A 23,809-nucleotide genomic window follows, 5' to 3' on the forward strand; every position below is an offset into this window, starting at 1 on the left:
TTACTAGGACCAGATGGGGTGACGGGGAGTATGCAAAGTTACTGCCTCCATCGTATTTTCACATCTTTGACCACCGGTCAAGACGTATCTGGCGCTTTCCTCGGAGCAGTCAGGTCAACTGTTATGTTGGCCCATACTAACTCCCTCCCCTGAACCCTCCTCCCCACGGAATATCAACAAGTTCTCGCCAGAAGTTACTATTTCATTTAGGAAAGAAATGGAACCAGTGTTAAACAGAGGTGAACAGTGCTTAAGTCAGTGAGAACAACTCAACAGTAACAGTGGTACCCAAGTTGACCTTTCACAGTGAGGTCCCAGGTACCCAGTGATAACGCCAGTGAGACCCAACTACCAGTGATGTGTTAATCCGTCAGGATAGGAAGGCCTGGAACCACACCACTCATATAGCACCATCTGTGAGGGAATTACTACACCACGTGAGGCCCTCATAACACCATGTGAGGGAACTTTCAGCCACGGAGGCCCTCATAACACCATCTGTGAGGGAATTACTATGCCAATGGAGGCCCTCATAACTCCATCTGTGAGGGAATTACTATGCCACGTGAGGCCCTCATAACACCATCTGTGGGGAATTACTACACCACGTGAGGCCCTCATAACACCATCTGTGAGGGAATTACACCACGTGAGGCCCCTCATAACACCATCTGTGAGGGAATACTACACCACGTGAGGCCCCTCATAACACCATCTGTGAGGGAATTAGTACACCATGTGAGGCCTCATAACACCATATGTGAGGGAACTACTACACCACGGGAGGTCCTCCTAACACCATCTGGGAGGAGTTTCTACACTATTGCTGTTCAACACCTACATTAATCTGTATGTTCACTGTATGTTCTTTACCTTTCTCAACGGGCTATTTTTGTTAAACCACCAATGTATGTAATAAGTCATTTATGTCCAATGTATATTTTCAGCCTTCGGCTGCAGAACTTTTTCAATAAACCAATTATTATTATTATTATTATTATTATTATTATATTCACACCCATGCACTCCAGTTTTTCTTATTTTATAGTTTTATATATGTAATTTTATTTCTAAGCCAGTTTAGAGTATTGTACAGTTGTAATTTTTGCTCTGTATTATATAAAACCGTTTTACTTGGAGACTAGAGTAATATCCATTGATTTACGTATTTACATAATCAAACTTGAATTATTTGAAGAGAACACTTATTTGTTAAAATATCAACACCATCTCCAAACATTTATCACTTCTAAACTAAAATAGTGATATTCCGTTAGCCAGAACAATAGATGCAGAACTTTTCTGGGAATGAGATATTTCTGGGAAACAGAAGACTGGCCAGAAAATATGTTTCTTCCGGAACTTTCCGGTAAAGGAAAAATGTTCTAAGTAACAGAAAATGTGCCAGATTTTCATCTCAACCGAAACTCCCCATCCCGGAATTTAACGGGTATTGGAAAAAAATTAAAATCGGATTAGGAAAAGGTGCCTCAAAAATTTTTCCCAAAACCGGATTTTACAGAAAATTCGGTTTGGAACAATTTTCTGAGAAAAATCAATTCCGCTATCGGAGAGTTCCGCTAAGGGAGAGATTATTGTATCGTGACAAAATGATAATCGGGGTATACCCAAATTTTTCCATAAGGTATTAAATTCAATATTTGCAATTTCACGGTTCGTGCAGTTTCAAAGAACTAAAACCCACTGAATACGGAGATAAGCATATTTTCATTGGTGGTATTTTTAATAAATGTGGAATGCTTACTTGGTGCATGGATTGAGGACCAAGAGAAGGCTAAGAGTCTGTTTGCAAATTTAAACCAGGAACAATGCTAGTTCTGATGAAAAACTCTTAATGCCAGCAAATGGTAGTTTGGGTGTTTAAAAACAAAAATGTTCAGGCCTACACAATATTAAAATGGTAGGTGAAGCAAACAGTGCTGATACTGAGGCTGCTAAAAATTATCCTCCTGAACTAAAAGCTATAATTAAGGCTGATGGATGCACACCACAGCAAGTGTACAATGTTGATAAAACGGGCATCTTTTGGAAGTGTATACCTGCAGGAACATTTATTTCAACAGAGGAGAAAACAGCTCCTTGGTTTCAGGCTTCCAAAGATCGTGTGCTCCTGTCATGGGTAATGCAGCACGAGATTTCAAACTAATGCCCATGATTGTGTACCACTCAGATTATCCCAGGGCTTTCAAAGAATATGGCAAATCTATGTTCTATAATATGGCACTCCAATAGAAAAGAATGGATGACTGGCAGCCTCTTCCAAGACTGGTTTACAACCTATTTCTCTCCTGTAGTAGAAAGGTACAGCAACCAACGAAGTCTTGTTACTAATTGATAATGCTCCCAGCCACCTTTAATGACTTTTGACCTAATACCAGGGTTGAATACCTGCCCAAGAACACGACTTTCTTACTACAGCCTATGGATCAAGGTGTGATTGCCAAATATAAGGCATACTATTTATCTTGACTTAAGACAACTTATAGCTGCAATTGATGGTGAGGATCAGCAATCAGTCCAAGATTTTTATAGAAGTTTAACATATGAATGTTGTAAATAACATTGAGGAGTCATTTGATAAGGTCAAATGTAGAACTATGAATGGTGTGGAAGAACATCTGCCAGAATGTTTCCAAGGTTTTCTGGGACAGACCGTGGATCAGGTGCAGCAGGAAATTGTGACTCTGGCAAATGGTGCAGGGTTCAAGAGTAGATCAGATTTGTTTAGATGAGCTGTTAGTCACACAGAGGATCTGTCCAATGAGGATCTAATATTAATGGAAGAGGAGCAAGCTGCTGCTGAAGAACAGGACACCTGTACAGAAGTTGTATCTACATCCCGTGAAATGACACAAAGGTTTTGCCCAAAGGTATTGGTCAACTGCAACACGTGATGCAACCTTTGAGACCCATGAACCAGATGTGAATGCAGCCTCAAGTTTACAAGAGAATTGGAGAATACCATGAGGGGATATAAGAGCTGTACGCTGAAAGTGCCCTGTCAATGACAAACCACATTGGACAAGTTCTTTACCCAAAACCACAGCCAGCAGTCAAAGATGATGATAATCCACAGGGAGAGACAGGAGTCAGCAGTGACCCACTGTCCCATTTTCTATGAAAAATGTTTTCTTCGACAATAATTTCCTGTTTTTTTCTGACAAATTCTAGTTCTCTTGAGTAAATAAAAGGTTTATAGATATTTAAATCTGCAAAAACAATTTTATTCTGATGCAAATAACCACCTCATGCACAATCTGTACAATTATGACAAGCTTTCCCTACCATCTCACCTTACCTCTCCACCCACTACTACATGTTAAAACTATTAATGGCAAATAAATTCCCACAAATACAAAACTACTGATATAATATCCAGGTACTTACATGTTCATCAGTGAAAATTATCAAATCCCTCAACACACTGCAGCAAAGTCCTAGTGGCCATAACTCTAGAGTAACTAAACACTAATGACACAAATACTGATGATGGAACTCATCTGAGATCTTGTTACTATATATACATAATATGTACAGTAGCTAAAAACAACTATCTGGGCAGGTGGGGTCGACATGCTCCAAACTTGACTAGTGACAGCCCTCATATACCAAAATTTATCGTCCATGGTCTCATATTGTTTCACAAAGTATGCCCAGATAGTTGTTTTAGACTGTACATACCTAAGTTTGGTTAAAAGTCATTTATGGTGATCACAAAGACGTATGCTGTGTGCACACACATCGTTCAGCATCTTCATCTGTGTGAGCACCACAGAATAATAATGAGACATCATAGAAATTGGGATCTATGTTACAAACTGTTCTCATGATGCTCCTGACTTTCAGCATCTCTTATACTTTACTCAAAGAAAGTTTTACATGAATAACAGTTGTTAACTCTTTTCATAACCACCAAAATTATCTGAATTAGAATGGTTCAATATTCTCACGACTTACAACTCATGCCGCCTCAAAAGAAATGTTCAACTTAGGCCGCACGAGGACGTTCAGTAGCTGTAACGAGAGTAACTTGTTGGCTGGTTATTGTAAGACTGAAAAGAAAGAATATAAGATATGAGTGGGTATATAATACTTGCTTAGTATGCTGTTTTCAACATTACTACAAGCCTTTACTGCTATGATGCAGGATAGCCAGACAGGTGCAGTTACGATTCTAGCAGTCGGCATCTGGTTTGTTATCCCACCTCTTGCCAGGATGCTTTTCTAACTACTGCTTGTTCCATCACAGGCAAGTGCATTCAGTTATGGTCTCACTGTACTACAGTGTGTGTGTGTGTGTGTGTGTGTGTGTAAGGTTAATGTAGCAGAAGGGAAACCAGTTCTACTCTATTATGTACTAGAAAAGTTTCTCATTTCTAAATGAATTGTATTAATATCCTTGAGCATACTTTTCTCAACTGTTTGACTGCATTGTGTGCATGCAAACAATATACATTAGTTTGAATTTGTTTATGAGTACATATTTGGCTTATGGAGCATAAACAGTACAGTACAAGTATGTATTCAGAAACACTCATCTATGGCCTACATTGGTGGTTCCCAAACACAGGGCCCAGTGACCCCAAATGGGGTTGCATAGAGCTCATAGGGTTGCTGGAGTCACTTGGTCTTGCAATGGTTACATGGTATTTATATAATTATTTGAATTTTATTTAATCCAGGTATCAAGGACTGAAGTATGTGGCTGACAGGTGCTGTCTTGTTCAGTCAGGACCATAAATTAAGGGATTAATGCAGTTACTCTCCTTGTCAGGTCAATCCGCGCATGCTTGCCTGATTTGTTATGACTTCCTCATTTAAGAAAGAAAAATATTAATTTTCCACAATGCATGACCTATACATGACCTTTAGCTATTCTTTATACTTTCGGCAGTTAATGAGTGCACTATGAAGTTTAATTGCTGATATTGAAACGAACCCTGGGTGGAATGGCATCCTATCATGTGAGTTAGTTGACCCACTAGCCAATGTATGCTAAAAGACATCCAGCACCTGACCAACCACTCAGCACCATAGTAGAGGAAAGGCTGGTATATGTGAAAACAAAATAAAAGTATGACAAACTGAATGAAAATTTTTAAATATCAGAAGCTTGAAAAGCGATAAACAAAATGGCTATCCAGTACATCACCCTAAGACAATACAGTAGTACTATACTTTACACTTCTGATCTCGACTATCAGTGATGTTGGAGTTGTGACCGAGAACAGGATCATTTGCAACTTTAAACTTTATGGATCACCTGAAGAATGGTACCCTCTACCACCTTAAAAAAAAATCTAACTAGGGGGAGGAGGGAGGGAAGGGATTCACTAAGGTTCGGTTGATGCAAAAAGGTGAAAATTGCAACAAATGGTCTTGTTTTCACTACATCACTGCCAACCATGTACCTTAACTAACCTAACCTATACTATAATGTGAAAATGCCACACAGCAATGATGATCCCGAAAAATGGGTTTCCCTCTACAAATAATGTCTTGGTTTGACAGAGGGTTCACTGTGAAGTTTATATGAATAGGAACAAAACACAAGCCATAACATCATAGTGAAGGTACAGCACATAAGAGCAATAGGTATATACAGTACAGTAACTATGTTCTATATCTGGAGAAATGGCCGTGAATTGGTTTAAAAAAGTGAACAGTCACACAGACTTGGCATTGGGAGGTGACACAAGGGGAAGTCACCTACTTTATGGTTAAGATCCTCTCAAAATAAAGCCAACTCACAGGACAACTCCTACAAACAGGACTGATATCAGAAGCCAGTAGTAATGACATCAATTCGCAATAATTACAATTACTGATGAGCACAATGCTGTCACCAGGCAAGAGATACCATCATCAACATTATAGCACCACACAGTACTGTACACAAAAACAACACATGAACAAACTGAGAGAAATAGATTAGGTTCTTTACTGAAGCACTAAAAGGTGTCCATAAATGATCACGTGTAATACTGTATTTCTAAAGTTAATAAGTCAGATAATTTGAGGACACCCTGTACTCTATAACCTAGAGATAATTACTGACAGATAACTAATGAAACAGACAAGAGGGAGCAGTATTGCCTTAAAACACAATAAGGTAAGTGTGTTTAATATGAGTAAGGTATAGAAGAATCCCATTCAAATGAAATATGTTCCACTGATGATGGCCACCATCCACAGATACAGAAACTTTCACTGATGATAGCCATTGTCCCCATAGTTACCAGAAAATTACACTGATGATGGCTGCCATCCTACAGCTAACTTTACTGATGATGGCTGCAGCTCCTACAGCTAACTTCCACTAATGATGGCCACCATCCTACAGCTAACTTCCACTGATGATGGCTGCCATATCTACAGCTAACTTCCACTGTTTATGGCCACTGTCCATACAGCTCCCAGTAACTTCCACTGATGAGGGCTGCTGTCCTACAGAGGTATGGTAACTGGGCTTGAGAATGAAGACAAGAAGACAAATTCAGAAATATGGAAGAGAACAGTATGAGTTGTGGCACTATAGGACAACAACAGCAGTACAGGTTTGGGAGGCAGGTTTAGACAAGGCCCAAGTGGAGGCTTCTCTGTCCTGCCTCACTTCCCTCACAATGAGAACACAACATAAATATACTCGAGAAGAAAACAAAGATCATCCAAAAGAACATCAAATACTCTATATAAAATTTGAAGAACTGTAAGTAAAATATACAGTACAGGGACTCTACATAAATAATATACTAGAGTAGGGCTGTTGAAGGACTGACTCCATGAAGAAACAACATATATAATTCCTATATCACCAGAATCATCAGTGAACATACAGTAACACAGCCTTTTCATAAATTTTTAAGTACATGCAGCTAATAATGGCAAGCAAGTTGAATACTGGATCTGGGTTAACACTAAATACCTGTACAAGTTCTGTAACATCCTCATGAATATCTGCGTACAGTACCAGGGAGAAATTCTGTACTGAAAAAGAATATCAGTCTCGTGCATTAGTATCAGTTGAACAACACAACAGAAAGAAGAGACACTAACCGCTGAGCTTCAGGCTTACTCACGTGGGCTCCGGGCTCACAACAGGCGGCTGCTGGGAGGGAGAAACCCAGAGGTGATGCTTCCACTCTTACCACCCTAGACAAAGCGGTTCATATTTACATTAACGTGCATGAAACTCAAAATTTTATTCTTAAACACACAGGTTTTCACATTGTTTAGTATAAATATATATTAAAAGCTTCAGAGTGAATGTGAAACACCAATAATATTTGATATACACAAAAGCAGTTGGATTTCACCAATATGTCTACTTATTTGTCTGTTCATCACCAATATCTATCTATCTATCTATAGTGTATTTATCAATCCATCTATCACCAATACTGTATCTATTTATCTATCATCAAAATCTGTCTATCTATCAACAATATCTATCTTTCTGCATTTATCAACAATGTCTATCCATCAGTATTTAAAGTTTCTTTTCTTCTAAGCAGAGCAGACAGACAGAACCAACAGTCTTACTGAAACACTTGATATTACCTACACCAACACTTACAGCCTTCAGCCAACAACAATGGTAACTTACAATACATACAGTAATTTAGCTGCCTAAGTAAATATATCAAATTGGAGGGTGTTGGCGATACGTTCTCACTACCTGTCTTGGGCTCAATCCTGGCCTGGGTCGGATGAGAGAAGGGTGTTTAGCGGTTGTTAGGCTACCAGGCGTGGTAGGTTTTCTCCGGCCACTGTACTCAATTTCTCCTGCACTGACACTAGGCAATGAAGGTCACACAAAAAAGAATAAACAAACTGCCCAAATAGTTGTGATAAATGGTGACATAATGAGTTAAATAAATTAAAAATTGTAGGTAAATGAGAGGAGTGTGGACATTAGGCTGACCAGCAAGATAAAACTTTGTGTATGTGACCAATAATATAACTGACCACAGAAATATTAACTAAAATAGAACTATATGCTCTGACAATTCAACTTAATATGTATAAGGAATTAATAAGGTGTTGTGATCACTGTGAGCAAAAATTCCTTGTTTGCAAAATAATTGAAGATTATAAGGAATGCAGTTGGATTGTTACGGCTCGTTTCACCCCTTTCCTGTCACCAACTATACTCGTCTTGCATCACCCTCACCTACCACTGACTCCTTTGAGATTTCTGTTCCTCTTTGTCCATCCTACACTAGGGAGGGGGATGAAGATAAGCCATGTATACAGTAGCGTCCATAAATTATCCAACTCATTTTAAAGCTGAATAATCACAAAAGTATTACAGAAAGAACATAGCGGCTTTACTGTACTTGACAAATTCATGGACACCGTATAATAATTCAGTCATAATACATGTCTCCCTTATACCTTCCTTGACCTTTGACACTTCACTGGCCTCTGCACTAACCATGATAAGTGATCAACACTACAACTCTACCTGGTGAACCTATCCTGTAAGTCTCTTGAATTGAGGTGACAGTAACACCCTGTTAAGATACAACGTACCTGTGATTTAATATTGGAATAAAATTATCATAGTATCTTCACCCTACCATTAATGTCAAACTACGGGTGTCCCTCACTTTGAGAGTTCGAGATCTAATTCGCTTATTTGAGTTCCCAATTTAAAAACTCAAATTGCCGTCCCGGGAGTCAGCGGAGGCGGCCATCTTGGAGAGAGACAGAAATATATTTGGCCCAGTCATCAAAACAAACTCACTCCCCCAGCCGAGTCTTTTGTTCCACCATTCTCCAACCCTTGTGGTGAGCCCTGACTGCCCTCCCTAAGGTAATCATTCCTGTCAGTCAGTCAGTTTGTTTGAATTCACAGCTGAGGATGGTGGTGCACTTATCTAAAAGTTACATAATATTACTAATGACATTGTTGCCAAGTTAGACTTGTCACTGTTATTGTATCTAACCCTCTTGCTAGCAGGCGAGCTGTAAGCTATGTTATGTTTAATATTCAGCTCATAATTTTGGGTAGATAAACTTAATTTTCTTACGCTTTATTTTACTTAGTTATGTGACACACAATCCTTCATAAATGTGCAAAAAAGTATAACTATCATAAGGTCAAGAGCATAAGGGACTGAACATTTCTTTGTGTGCAGAGTTAGCACACTGAGTGGGGAACAGGCGTGGGTTGGCAGAGGCAGCGTCCCAACTGGGATGCATTGCTATGGCAAGCATTGAAGCCATGCAGGCAGCATCTTATGCAAATAGTGTTTGTGTTAAAATTTCATTTAACTTTTCTTTAATTTTGTTAATTACATATTTTCATCTAGACATTATTTTATTAATGTTTTTAATGTGTTAGTAGTAAATTACAGTACAGGGTACTTGGGTACCATTTATCATAAGTTAGGTAGGGTTTTGTTGTTGTTGTTGTTGTTTGTGAAGCAATGTCATGTTTTGAGGTATAATATTGGGGTTTTCTTGTTGTGGGAACAAATCCCATTTTCCTCATTGCTCTGTTATTCAATATACGAAAATTCACCTCACGGATGGTTTTCCAGGAACCTAACCCATTTGTTAAGTGGAGGACATCTGTACAGTACTATCAAAGTACAGGGGTATCTTCAACCTACTGTCAGTGTCTTAACTACAATACCTGTACCTTGTCTTTCAAATCAGAATAGTACATGAACGTCTACCCTCAAACATTTCTCCCAGTTACCATCTTAATTAGTGTCCAGACTTAGGTATCGATACCAAAACAATTTGCTGAAGAAGTTTACATACTGGTTTGATTATAAAATAGGAGGAAGAGAGCGAGCAGTCGCCATTTACACTAAGACATCACATACAGTTGTACAATCAGTAGTTTCTTGCACTAAACTATATACAGTAACACAGAATGACAGGTAAGAGGAATGAGTCAACGGGTATTTTGGGAGAAACACAAATGATAAGAGTATTTACTGGTATGGTAAAACTGCCGAGTGAATGAAATACACCGGTATTGCTACATTGTCTGGAGTGCATAATACAGTATGTATTATATTTGGTAAAGGGTAACAAATCAGGAAAAAACTAACAAATTGAAAATATGAATCTATGAAAGAAGGCTACATGAAGGCAACACCGGGAGGAGGTGTAACCTGTATGTACTGTACTTTAAAAGTGTACTTGTACAGTAAGTCCTTGCTTAACGTTGTTTCGGTACTGACGCTTTACGTTGTCACGGATTACTTTCTCTGGCGCAGCACCCTCTCTTGTCTGGCGCTTCTCGGGCTGCCCTCCTCGAACATCTGGCGTCAAGCGGCGAAGCCAGTCTCTGTCGCATCATTATTGCATGCTGAAGTGCTTTCCCTCCTCGCTACCACTCCTCCTCCGCTCCCACCCTCCTCCTTCCCACTCTCCTCCTCCGCTCCCCACCCTCGCCGCTACCCTCTCCTCCTCCGCTACCACCTCTCCTCTCCGCTACCCTCTCCTCCTCCGCTCCCCACCCTCCTCCTCCGCTCCCACCCTCCTCCTCCGCTCCGCCATCCTCCTCCTTGCTCCACTACCCACCACACACTCGCTCTACCACCTCCGCCCATTAGTAGTACCAATACAAACTTAGTACTGTAGTTATATATACTATTCTCTATAGAAAGTGCAATGATTTACTGTACTGTATATGAAACTTTTTCATGGGGCAAGGAGGCTCAGGAACATAACCCGTATTTTATCTATTGATCCGCTTAACGTCGCATTTTCAGGAACATAACCCTGGCGTTAGCGAGGATGCTCTAATACCTGTTTTCCTGAATATGCCCTTTGGACATAATATTTTGACTTAATGGTAAATAAAAGAACTTTATATCATCATGTACAGCCAAGAACACCTAATCAGATTTGAAATGCCATACTGTAGTGGATACCTTACTGAATTGAAAAAAAAAAAAGAAAAAAAAAAATAAAAAACATACTAATATCAAGAAGAAAATATACAGGAAATTAAAAGAATGAGTGATATCAATGGTGTGTAATGAGCGACTACAAGAGGAAGACATACAAGAACTAACCACAACTCAGTAACCTCCTATAACTATACTCAACATACACTCAAAGACTGTGTGCCTCTTGATACCCACCCCGGATGTGGCTGTTGTACCGGCAACACTCCAGTGGAGAGTCAAGTGTGACCTTCTGGTGGGCTGGAAGTATTTCTCCTGTCCCCCCTCCCAGGTGGCAGGAAACTACTCCTCAGGCTTGCCTTTATGGTCAATTGATTGGTGAAGAGTAGCCGCGAAGTCGCTGCGATGAGAGCATTAAGGTATTAAGGACATATAAACGAACACTCAACAAAGGCCCTAAGACTAAATTTTCTCAGAACACAAACATATATGCTGTCAGAACCAATGTATTAATGAGGGATACAGTGACACAAAGTATGATTTTAATACATGTACAGTATATAATCTAAGGGTTTACTACTACAGTTGTTGAGAGCAGATCTAAGTAGAGAACTCAAAACAGTTTTAACACCTGACCACAATTCTGAATGCTTTCAATTTACTGCATTATTATTATGAACTGATTATACACAAGAGTATTTCTCATCTTTCTTCGAAATAATTACAATATTGCCCGTTAGAAAATGTAGTGATATGAAGAGTTCATCTTATCCTACAGGTAGGAACATTTCCCACATAGAGTATATTGTCTTGTGGTAAAAGTCACCTATGTAATGACAAATATAAAGTGAATATCAACTACATGCCACCTGACAATATAATCTGGTTTACCTTTATGGTAAACTACAGGCAGGATATACTTTTACCATCTTCACTTTATTGCAAACCTCAGACAAAAGTTTACGAGTTGCTTAGGGTACAACAAGTGTTCTGGAAATTAACTATTCATATCTTGACTTATTAAAGCATTCCATACCGTGGTTCAAAAGCGTCAAGATTCAGGGTTTGTTGACCACAAACTTCATACTTCTGTTTATATAGGGAGAAAAAAATTAGCCATTATGGAATATGACCCCCCCTCCCCAATTACCAACAATATTGGTTGCTCAAAGTGGACAGGGCTTTGAAGTAGAAAATGTGGGGTAAAATACTGAGAACACCAAACAACCCTTTGAAACCTTATATAACCTATAAAAGGTTAACAATAGCTTTCAAGATAATGGGCCACTCCTCATTTGAACACAACACCATCACATACTAAACACCAAAAACAGAAATAAGGTAATTTTTTTTTCAGTTTTGAGATTTTTATAGGTTAGGAAAAGTTAGGTAAGTTTTTCAAAGGTTTGTTTGGTGTTTTTTTATATTATTGTTTTACCCCCATTTCCTCTATTTCAATGCCCTGCCCACATCGAACATTTAATATTGTTGGTAACTGGAAGGTTATATCTCCATAACAGCTCATTTGCAATAGAAACATAATAGAACACAATATATATTTTTTTCTCTTTCTCCCAAAATACAATAAACAGAAATAAGAAGTTCCGTGGACGACAAACTCCGATTCTTGACCAGGAAAACTACTACAGGTACAGGAACATCATTTTATACTGTATCTCACTACCTCTGAGTACTCTTATCAGGCCATACACAGCATTCTCACAATACATTACAGCCACTGACAAAACTTAACACTCGTGCACTAGAAACTCTGTATCAACAACCTCTGAAACATTTGACTGTCACCTGAGTTAGAAAAAATGGACAGGGTGAACAGTATAGGATAATAATTTAAATCATAAAATACGTTATCAAATTTATCCTTCAGCAAAAATGTCGTTCGTCAAAAATAGATACTGATGGTTCATGTGTAAAACCCACCTCAAAGACAACCACATCCACTGTACTTTGAGTTACTTTTGAACCACTAATTGTGAATGAAAGTACAAACACTAAAATCAACTGCACACTTTCACTAATTTTAATCTGTCGAAAATAAACATGGGATAAGAAGATGTTATGGCCGTTTGTGCAGTTCAGAGGAATGGGATGTGGCTTAATCAGTTAATTTGTACACCCTAGGAGGTTAGCCTGGAACTCACCTACCGCGTGACCGGGTCCTTTCACTACACAAAACACAAGTACTGGAGAAGGAATTAAATGAATATGAAGTGCATTTCAATCCACAATACTGTAGTCTATAACAGAGTCTCCGTGAGATACATGAAGAGGTTTACAGAAGCACACCACACAGGGCAGATGACAGGTAACCAGCACTGTAAATGTCTGTATTGTATTCATGCTTTGGATAACATCAACTAAGGTCTGACGACTTTTGGTTTCCTAGCAACTGCTAGGATTAGGAGTTGAGTGGGTGTTGGATGTCCAGACAGTATCAGCTAAAGAATCTGCCAACGGGTGAGTAGTTAAATACTGTAATAAATGCCAATTTTCTGTCAACTTTCCGGTTTTCTCGGTTTTCCACGAATTGTCAATTTTTATAGCCTGTGTCACTCCAGACAAAACGTATCATTTCCGCCTGACTGGCTTGTGCCAATTTTGTGGTCAAGTCAAGATTTATACTTGACAATGAGGATATTTATATAAAATAAATATCAAATAACAAAATAACTATACTTAGTTTTAAAATTATTCGCATTATGTCGCATTTTTAACAAACTGCTTAAGTGCATTTTTTCAATGATGTTGATATTCGTAAATACATTTGATACATTCGTTTACATTGAGCCGTATGTTCAACTTCGGCCTGTGTGGAGACGCCTGTCCAAAGAACACATGATAGACAATATTAGATCGTATCGTTGCCTGTGAGACCCAAGGGATGATAGATACAGTAAAAATGAAGAGGAAGACACACAAAGCCATCTTCTTTGTTTACAATTGACGAACGCGGAAAGACTGGTGCGCTAGTTCTCTAAGCGTGTGACAGGGCGCGCTCAGATTTTTTTTTTTTTAGAAAATTAATGTAATAGAATGACAGAAAAAGTGCAAGTGTGGCGCTTCATTTAGTCTAAACAATAACTAAGTCTTACAGCCACTAACTCACAGGTAACCCCGAGATACAATGGGGTTAAATTCCTGGAAAACCATCCTAGGTGAAATATCATAAATATGGAGCATTATAACTTGGGGTTCAATGGAATACTTTCCCAGCCAGTCCCCAAACACACCTGTATCACTGACAAAAATTCCTACAATACTACTGCCAGTAGAAAACAATAAATAACACTCACCACACCATATTGAACAACTCTGTTCATCATCGCATTCCCTCTGAGTCTAAAAGGGACTCTTGTAGGTGGAGTGAAGCGTCACTCTGACTCCCACACACAGCCTAATGCTGCTTAACAATGTCAAGCTTCACCTCAGACATGGTTGTCTTGGATGCTTGCCTTCCCGAACATTTCAAAGTAACACTGCTCGCTTCATAGTCACAAAAACAGTGCAAAAGCACTTGTCTAAACAGAGCAGACAATAATAACAAAAACAATGATAGCGGTCGACACTGCTCACACTGTCAAAACAGAGTTGGCGTACTCCACAATTACTAAAATATACAGAAAATATCACCTCAGTCACCATAACACAGTTCAGTCTATATATAGAACAACCCACTGATGATAAGTACAATGTCCGATGCTGGTCGATGATAGTGGTGGAGCCATTGAGGGCGGTTTACTTGACAATGAACCCGAGGGCTGTAGTGGGTGGGTTGACGATGTGGCTGACACAGGTGGGCTGACATGAGAAGGGTGAGGGTGATGTGGTGCATTGGGTTAAATAGTTTCCTTATAAAATGCCACTGACATGACAGAAAAATATAATTTGCATAACTGGAATCCTTACAAAGCGATTAATTTGAGTATAAATAACCTATAATTTGCACTGCAGAAAAACTTTCCAACCAATGGATATTAATGGTTATTTGATGGATATCATTAAAGTGAGTTGTTTGATAAGTAGACAGTATAGAGATGGTGTTAATTTATAACCATCATTAATGTGAAGTATCACATCTCGGGAGTTACCTGTACAAGAAAACATATCCTGACACTAAACTGTGACATCAAACTAACAATTATAAAACTAACACAAGAAGCAAATTTAGAATGCAAAAATAATGAGAGAAAAGTACAGTGAAACCTCCATATAACAGACTTCTCTTTCTATATAGTAATCTGTTGGCTGGGGTTCCCACATATCTGGAACCTCGATATAATGGACTTTCCTCTCCATATAGTCCGTTTAATAGAGGTTTCCTGTACCAATTATGTTCCACGACTGGATGAAGATGAGGACAGACAGACTTGCAGTATGCCTGTGTCTAGTAATACACAAGAGTAACATAAATAGACAAGATCCACTTTCATATTTACACTTACCTCGACCCTGACACTCACCTCGACTGCTCTGCATATAAACAGGCTGTAGGTGTTTATCATCTCGGGGAGGGGTTGTGGGGGTTGGGAGGGGCGGGAGGGTTTGTGTGGGTTGGTGCTGCAGGCGGGAGGTAGGCCACAGCCTGGGAGGAGGCCTGGTACTGGCTGGAGCTGCCATGAGCCTGGTTAGACCCATGGTAGTAGGTGCCTGACCAACGCATACACACTGCTCCGCCTCCGGCCTCTGTACAAGTGAAGGGTTGCACAAGAGGGTGTGTTAGTAAGGCACACAATAAGAAGAGACAATATGGCACATCTGAAGCAAATAGGGAACACTCACCTCCACAACAACATGGGGGTACAGCACAGTACTTCAACATACAGTACTGGCCGCCCAACCTGTTTACTTCTAAATGAACAATGACACAGAATAAATTACATTTCAAATAACTGTAAAATTCGTGATCGAAGGAATAAAATGAATAATAGTAATAACTTTTCCCTTCTATAATTTATCTCAAATCATAAAAAAGGAAGAAAAAATTTGTTGATGCTAAATTATCCTTTCCTCCCCATCTCACCCATTGCTGTATACTGATGTCAAGCTGCCCTAACCAGAACCCTAAACCAATAAACCAAACCTAATTCTTCCTACAATGAAATTAATAACATCTTCACTGCATTTTTTCTCCTCAAACCCTAACTAACTTTACTTTGCCAAACTCTCAGGTTCTAAATATTTCAGATCAAGTCCTTCTGTTAAATTATGTTTGGAAGTTGTCATTAAAATTCTTAGCCCTATACATTAAAAGGTATTAGACCAGGTGTCCTTAAATGCCAACAACTGAAGCATTTGGTTGGAGCTAATAAATGCCAACTACAGAAGCATTTGGAGAATACGATCATAAAATGCCAACTAGAAAAACATTTGGGGAGCTAACTGTCCTTAAATGCTGACTACAGAAGTGATCCATGACAATTAATTCTAAATGTCAACAATTAAAGCATTAAGGCAGAAGGAAGAGATATACCAGTATTTGCATAAAATTTTGCTTCTTTTCTTTAAGTTAATTGCAAGTTCATATGGCTTTCATTAGTTAATTATCATCCACATAGCTTCAGTACTCTAGACATCATCCACAAGCTTACAGTACTCTGACATCATCCACATAGCTTCCAGTACTTCAGTCATCATCCCATAGCTTCCAGTACTTCAGACATCATCCACATAGCTTCCAGTACTTCAGTCATCATCCACATAGCTTACAGTACTCCACACACTTCTCCTCTTTACACTACAGTCTCCCTTAACTGTTTAGGAAGCCAGCCTGTGTACAGTCACGAGCTTCAGTCCTTCAAACATGCTTCCATAACCTAATGATATAATCTCAGGATGAATATTTCCTGGTTAGTCCATGAAACTTTTCAAATTTATATGATGCATCCACCAAAACCATGAAGAAAGGTGTGTGTGTGTGTGTGTTTTGAAAAGATGAGTCATGAAATATACAATACCTCCTTTCTCCTTCCTTCCTTCCTTCATTTTCTGTTGTATTAAATTTTGTTTTATACCTATACAGTACAGGTATCCCTAAACAACAGAACAAATGGAAAAATAGGGTTCACTTCCCAGCGACAAAACCCCAATATTGTACCAAAAATATCAAATCGATTCATGTACATTAAAAAACTACCTAACTAATGATAAATAGTACCTGTCTACTGTAATTTACTACCCAACACATTAAAAAATTAATAAAATAATGTCTAGATTAAAATATGCAGCTAAATACATTAAGGAAAAGCTAAATGAAAGTTTAACACAATCACCATTTGCATAAAGCGTTGCGCATGGTCTCAAAAGCTCGTCATAGCATCTCAACCCAGCTGAGTGTGTGCAGCTGTGCATGAAAATAAATAAATAAAAAAATAAAAAAGTGAGGAAAAGTTAACTTTATCTACCCAAAATAAGAGATGAAAAATAACCATAACATAGCTTTCCTACAAAACCTGCTAACTCTCACTGCCACATGAAGAAAATTTTATTCCTTTATGTTTTTTTTTGTTAGGGGGGAGACATATTCTGTATGAAGGATTGTGTGCAATATAAATGAATAACAAAAGAAATACAGTATGAAGAAAGTTAAGATTTTCTACCTAAATTATAAGTTGAATAATAACCATAACACAGATTACAGCTCGGCCTAGTAGCAAGAGGGTTGGGGGTGGGTTGTGACTACAGTGACAATTCTAACTTGGCAAAAGTCTCTAGTGATGTTAAGTGCAACACTTAGATAAGCACACCACCATCCTCAGCTGTGAATTCAAATAAACAAACCAAATGACAGGGCTCACCACAGGGTTGGAGAATGGTGGAATGAAAGACTAGTGCTAGGGGAGATATGTGGGAGGGAAGGGAGGGAGTTTGTTATGATCACTGAGCAAAATCGTCTCTGCCCATCTCTCATAGAAGGCGCCTCAGCAGACTTGTGGAGGCATGCGATTTGAGTTTTTTTTGGAACCCAAATTAATATAAGCGGGGAAGCTTTCGTTAGACAAGAGGCATTCATTTAGAAAATTTATATAAGCAAATTTTTGCACCTCAAACATATATTAGCGAGAGATACCTATATTCCTGCCGTACATCATCTTATACCGGTCATGATATCAGTAAGTGAGAGAGTTCACCCAATTTAATTTTCTTCCCCTCTCCCTCTGTCATCCCCCTCTGAATCATATACTTCCCATTTTTGTCTATACTGTATATCCATTGTATATTAAATAAGTAAAGTGTAAATCCCTGCTCCTGATTATTAATTAATTAAAAGCAGAATAAATTAGTCATGCACCTCTAATACTAACATGAGTATTAGTCATGATTCTAGCTCCTTGTGTATGGGGTTCCCTCAGAGCTGAATAAAATCATCTGGCATTAACCTAATACAATATTAAACAAGGAGGTCCCTGTAGTGAAGAGATTAAAAGCACTAACATAAGCTTCTGAACAGTGATATCTTCTAAACAATTTCAACCTGACAGGAAGTAAAAGTTTTGAGTGTTCATTTCTCCCCTCATTTAATCTCTCTCAAATTTTTATTCTCTAACCTCAAATCAATATCACGTTTTTTATTCTAATTGTATTTTTTATGCGCATTTCACATTAAAAAAAAAATATCTATATTTTCAATCAGTGTTTCAGGCCTTTTACCAGAACTACTGTACCACATGCTCTCTCTCTTAGTCCATTCACTCTTGATGCAATGTTCTTTGTTCTCCAGTTATTCACATACTGTACTCCACTACTTCCTGTAAGTCCATCCTTCAACCCTACCTTGATCTTCCCTACTCCACCCACATTTTATTTTTCCCCTCTTAAGAGCCTACCACTACAGTACAGTACTGGGTGGCCACTAGCTTGCTGTTAGGTACATTGTCACTTACTCTCTAAGCAATCCATCCTCCATCTATCCTCCTCTGGGCAGCTAATGTTTCACCCATCAAGAGTTGGACAGTTTCAGTTTCATATGATCAACAATTCTGTCATTCTGTTCCCAGCCCATTCTTAGCATAATATATGAGATCCTGTATATTCACTCATAAGTATTGCAAGAGATCTTATCCTTAATTTTCACCCATAAGTATTGCAAGAAATCCTGTATTTTCACCCATAAGTACATGTCTATTTGTAGCTTGACTGGTTTAAACTGAGCAAACTACTTAAGTACATGATGCTCAAAGATCCTCTACATACACAATTTAGAGCCTAAAAATAACCCTGGGCTTCAGTCACCTTATTCCCAGCCAACACCCATCATTCATCCTCACATGCACTCACAATCTTAAGTTCATTCCTTGAATGTAACTGACACTAACTCTATTGATTCTCAGACTTGCACTACTAATATACTGTATGCTTAACATTCCTCTCTGCTGCCTCACTGACAATTATTCCAACCTCTGTCTCATTACTTCGTCACACCCAAATACTGTACCTACTTTTGTTTTGTTTATTCTTCTTTCTCAAAATGTCTTCCTTGTCACTGAGGGCTTAGGTTTATTTATACAGGGGCCCCAAAATTTGTGGGGATTAGGTTCTCAAAATGGCGAATGCGTAAATCCCCAAATAACATTTTTATACTTGTGTACAAAGAAATGTATATTCCCTTGTATCCTTAGGACAATTATTTCTTTTACCTGTAGTATTGTGTATGTGTGTGTAGACTCATACACACACAAAACACATACAAATTAAATAATAATTGGAAGTCCTCTCACAAATAATCAGACACAAATTTATTCAAAATGTGATGGTCTACCCTCAAGTCCGTTCTCTATTAATAAAGTACGTAATAGAGCACGGACTTGAGGGAAGACTATTACATTTCAATAACTTTTCTGATTATTTGTGAAGAGGCCCTATATTAATTATTTGTACAGTATGTGTTTTGTGTGTGTGACACACACACACACATATTTAATACAGGTAAAGGAAATTACTGTCTCTAGAACGAATGGCTCCCTGTCCCACGGCGAAAATGCAGACAACTTTAAAACTACCCACAGACATTCTTGGGTACATCCAGGGTGTCATTCAGAATAACGAGAACCGCAGTAAAAATCCGTGAACTTGGGGGCATACTGTACTCAATAGGATCTAAATTTACTCTACGGTCATATAGTCGAAACCGAGGCTGGACCACAAGCGAGGCCATCTGTCATTTTAACCCTCATTGGTCACCTGATGATTAGCACCAGCCCCCTCCCGACAGGTACTACATCATTAGTCTCTACTAATGAACCAAATTAAAAATAAATAAATAAATAAATAACTTGACAATCACTGAAGGGGCAATATTCCATCTGGCTAAATATTCAATGAAAAAACAAAAGAGGTATAGCCATAAGTGGGAAACATGTGCTGTGCTGTTTGTAGAATTCTGATTATTATTGTTGTCCACTAACCCAGTAAACCTTTCCTGGAGTTATTAATGGGGAAATATTTCATACACACATGACAGACTGGGATAGCACCACATACACCTCCAGTGAATAAATGAATATCGTTAAGGAAAAGAACCCTGCCCTTCACCTTGTCTTCATAAATAACTAAGATGCTGCTATGGAGAAAAAAAGCTTCAACAAATACAAATAAAAACAAAAGCACATGGGATGGAAGGCATGGGATGGGGTGGGTGGAAGGGAATCAGGTACTGTATCAAGTCTACAATAACCAGAACACGACTCACTGGTGGTGGGAAGTGTGACCGATACGCTGGGTGGTGGATGTCCTTGCAAATTCTTAAAGTTGTATGGAATCTGTTGGTAGCCTGTCTGAGGTGGTGGCTGTGGTGATGGTGTGCGTGTCCTCTTCAGAGAACCCTGGGAGGAATTTTGAAAAAATATCAATATTCTATGTGGTACTTTTTAGGTCAGTAGCTTTCATATATTAATTTGCATTGGGAAAAAAGTGACAATCAAACAGTTTTCTCCATACACTATGAGCTTGTTTCAGAAATCTGAAAAAAAGTCCATAAAATTAAATGAAAATATAAAAACTTTCTTCTCATCTTCAACATTTTATTTCTTTTATTCACTTCTGTATACAGTAGTCTCACACACTTTTCTATAAGCTTCTTCTCGTGAAACTTTATCCTCACCACCTCCTCTTTTAATACTCATTCCAAGTAGACTGTGTGAGTAGGGTAGTCAGTCAGTGCCAACAGTCTAACTCTATGTTGGCAATACAAATGGACCAGTAAGACCTACAATGTTCATAATTGTCCTATATCATCCCATGACAAGCCCTAAAGCTATTATATTTCTGAGGTCAAAACACCAAGGTCAGAACTTTGAGGAGGCCAACAGATTGAGTTAGCTGACACCTCCCTCAAGTGTAGTCATCTTCTGCTTCCATGTTGAGCAATACACTTACCTGAGGGACAAGTGGCTGTGGCTGGGCTGGGAACTTTGTACCCATGGATGGGTAGAGACCCTCGGCCGGAATCAGGTTTGACTGGAAGAGCATCTGTGGATGACTGCCCAGTGGGATTGTGCCATGATGGTCAAATGGACAGCCATCAGTTCACTGGGGATGTCAATAACAAACCGATAGGAATTAGTTTCTTGTAAATGACGAAGAGAACACAGTCATCTATTTCCCATTCTAAAGCACCCAACTAACAAAAAATTATTAATCAGTTACTGGTACATTATATACAAAGAGTTTTGTAGATATTTGTAACAATTTCTGAGTTTTATACACACTCTGGACACACAACTAAGGTCAAGACAGGAGAAAGGAACTGGCAGAACCCACTTCTAACTTGTTGAACAGGAGATATTAAAATGATAATAGAAATTCTCTCTTCCTTTGACCATGATATAAAAATATTCTTACACTCCTTCAACTCATTCTTCCTTTCGCTCACACAAGTTATAAATGGACTAAGAGACTAACAAATCATATTAAGCTTTACTAATGTACTGCACAGATAAAAAACAAAACAAGAACACCTACCTTTCCTTGAGATAACTTTGCTGCTGGGCACGTTTTAGGTGTGGCGTCCTCATTAAGAACAACCTTTAAGTCTTGAAAGAGTTGATGCTTTTGATTCTTCAGATCATTAAGGTCCTGCTCCATCTGAGAGCTTCTCCCTCGTCTCTTCCAGGGTCATGGCGTGTTGCTTCTTCGGTTCTCACGTTCCTTCGTGGTCGCTCCTCCTCTGCATCCGCTTCTTGCTCTGGTGATAAATCTCTCTCTTTTTTACTCCAAGACTTGTAGTAGAAGGCAAAATCATCAGCTACTAACAACAACTGTATATGGTTTTGTCACAGTCATTCTGGCATTTTCAATTTTGTGGTCATTCAAGTAGTCACACAGTAGATCTTCATTATTCTGTGGTTCAATACTTTCTTGTTTTATTTTTAATCTCCTGAATTACTCCCATTTTTCATTATTGTGCAGTTCAACTTCTCACCCAAGGCTAGCCAGTTCTCATCAATACCTCAAAATATCTAAAATCCTTCAAGTGCTTCTTATACCTCTCCAACCACCAAGAAGTCAGAGGTACAACAAGCACTGTGTCAGGTAACACAACAAGAAAAATTTCCTCCACATTTAACTAGATGGAAGCACAACCACTCTCACATATGACTCCTGGATATGGTGAGATGACCCATGTCCAGAACCAGAAGATCACCATCTCCACCATGCCAATTTCTCCAAGTGAGTTTAAAATAGTGTTTTTAGATTAAATATTCAAGAAGAAACTAAAACTAAGTGATGAGTACAAATACTCCTCATTTACCCTCTTACCAGTGATTGGCTGGCTACCTGCTAGGGCAGTTAATCTTTTCTCTGTTATGAACTGCATAATAATTTTGTATTGGTATAGTATAGGAACCAGGAAGACCATTAAATATGTTTTTAATGTTTTATTTCTTGGAATAGCATTAAATATTTGAAGAATATATTCAAGTGATTTTTTTGTTTCAGTTCCTGAGGTAAGTGGTAGTCTCAATGTCTGCTAACAATGTGAGGTGTGGTGAGTTGGGTTGGTGGGTTGGGTCGGGTTAGGTCGGGTCAGGTGAAATGTCTTAAAAGGAATTTAAGGGTGCCAATCCTGTCTAATATATTCCACACAGAAATATAGAACATACTAATATATCACAAATCACTATTTCACAGTAATTCTTGGTCCCACTATTGTGAGATAATTAGGATCTACTGTACAAGGTTATTGATACTCAGCTGCAACTTAATCACAAGATCTCTCCTACTGAGTTTATTCAATTCTGATTATAAGATCTCTCTTGAAGTGAAATTAAATGTTTTGAAGTATTTAAATGTTGATGAAACAAGCAGTGGACATTGGGAGGTACTTGGCTCACGTTCCATGACTAAGATAATGGAGACAAGATTTCAACAATTATAGATACAATGCATCAACTTATTTTTGTCTTTTATCATAAAAATATTCCTGAATTATGTCCTAGGAACTTATGGGTTCCTCAGAAGAGGTATGGATTCACTTGAAGTTGTTTCTCTTAAAATCACAATGTATACAAGAACTCGACCCAACATCAACTGTGGCTGACATATAAATCTGATGTTTAGGTTTAGTGAGAGATAAATTACAATACAAGTAGCTGCTTTTCAATGAATCCATCTATCCACTTAGTGTGGGGATAATACAAGAAATAAAAAACTTCAGGGAGGAAAGTCGTAGCTCAAGAAAATGAAGGAAGTGACATAATACTATAAGCAAACAAAGTAATTACAGTGTTTCATGAACCAACCTTCCTTTTCTCTTGCGGTCTCTGATAATGTGGGCCTTAAGGGACTCCCACATGGCCCGACTCATCTTAGCTCTCTAGACCATCACAACAGGCGTGTACCTCCGGTCGCTACCCTCACCCCCCGGCCGGCTTTTCAGCCTCCGCAAACTTCACCAT

The 23,809-nt window shown here is 38.6% G+C and overlaps 1 pseudogene; it reads right to left on the bottom strand.

Moving 5' to 3' along the window:
* Positions 1-4,009: 4,009 nt before the first annotated feature.
* Positions 4,010-23,809, bottom strand: LOC121859943 (annotated as a pseudogene).

The sequence above is a fragment of the Homarus americanus genome, unplaced genomic scaffold (genome assembly GCF_018991925.1).
Source record: "Homarus americanus isolate GMGI-L3 unplaced genomic scaffold, GMGI_Hamer_2.0 scaffold53377, whole genome shotgun sequence".
NCBI classification, from domain to species: domain Eukaryota; kingdom Metazoa; phylum Arthropoda; class Malacostraca; order Decapoda; family Nephropidae; genus Homarus; species Homarus americanus.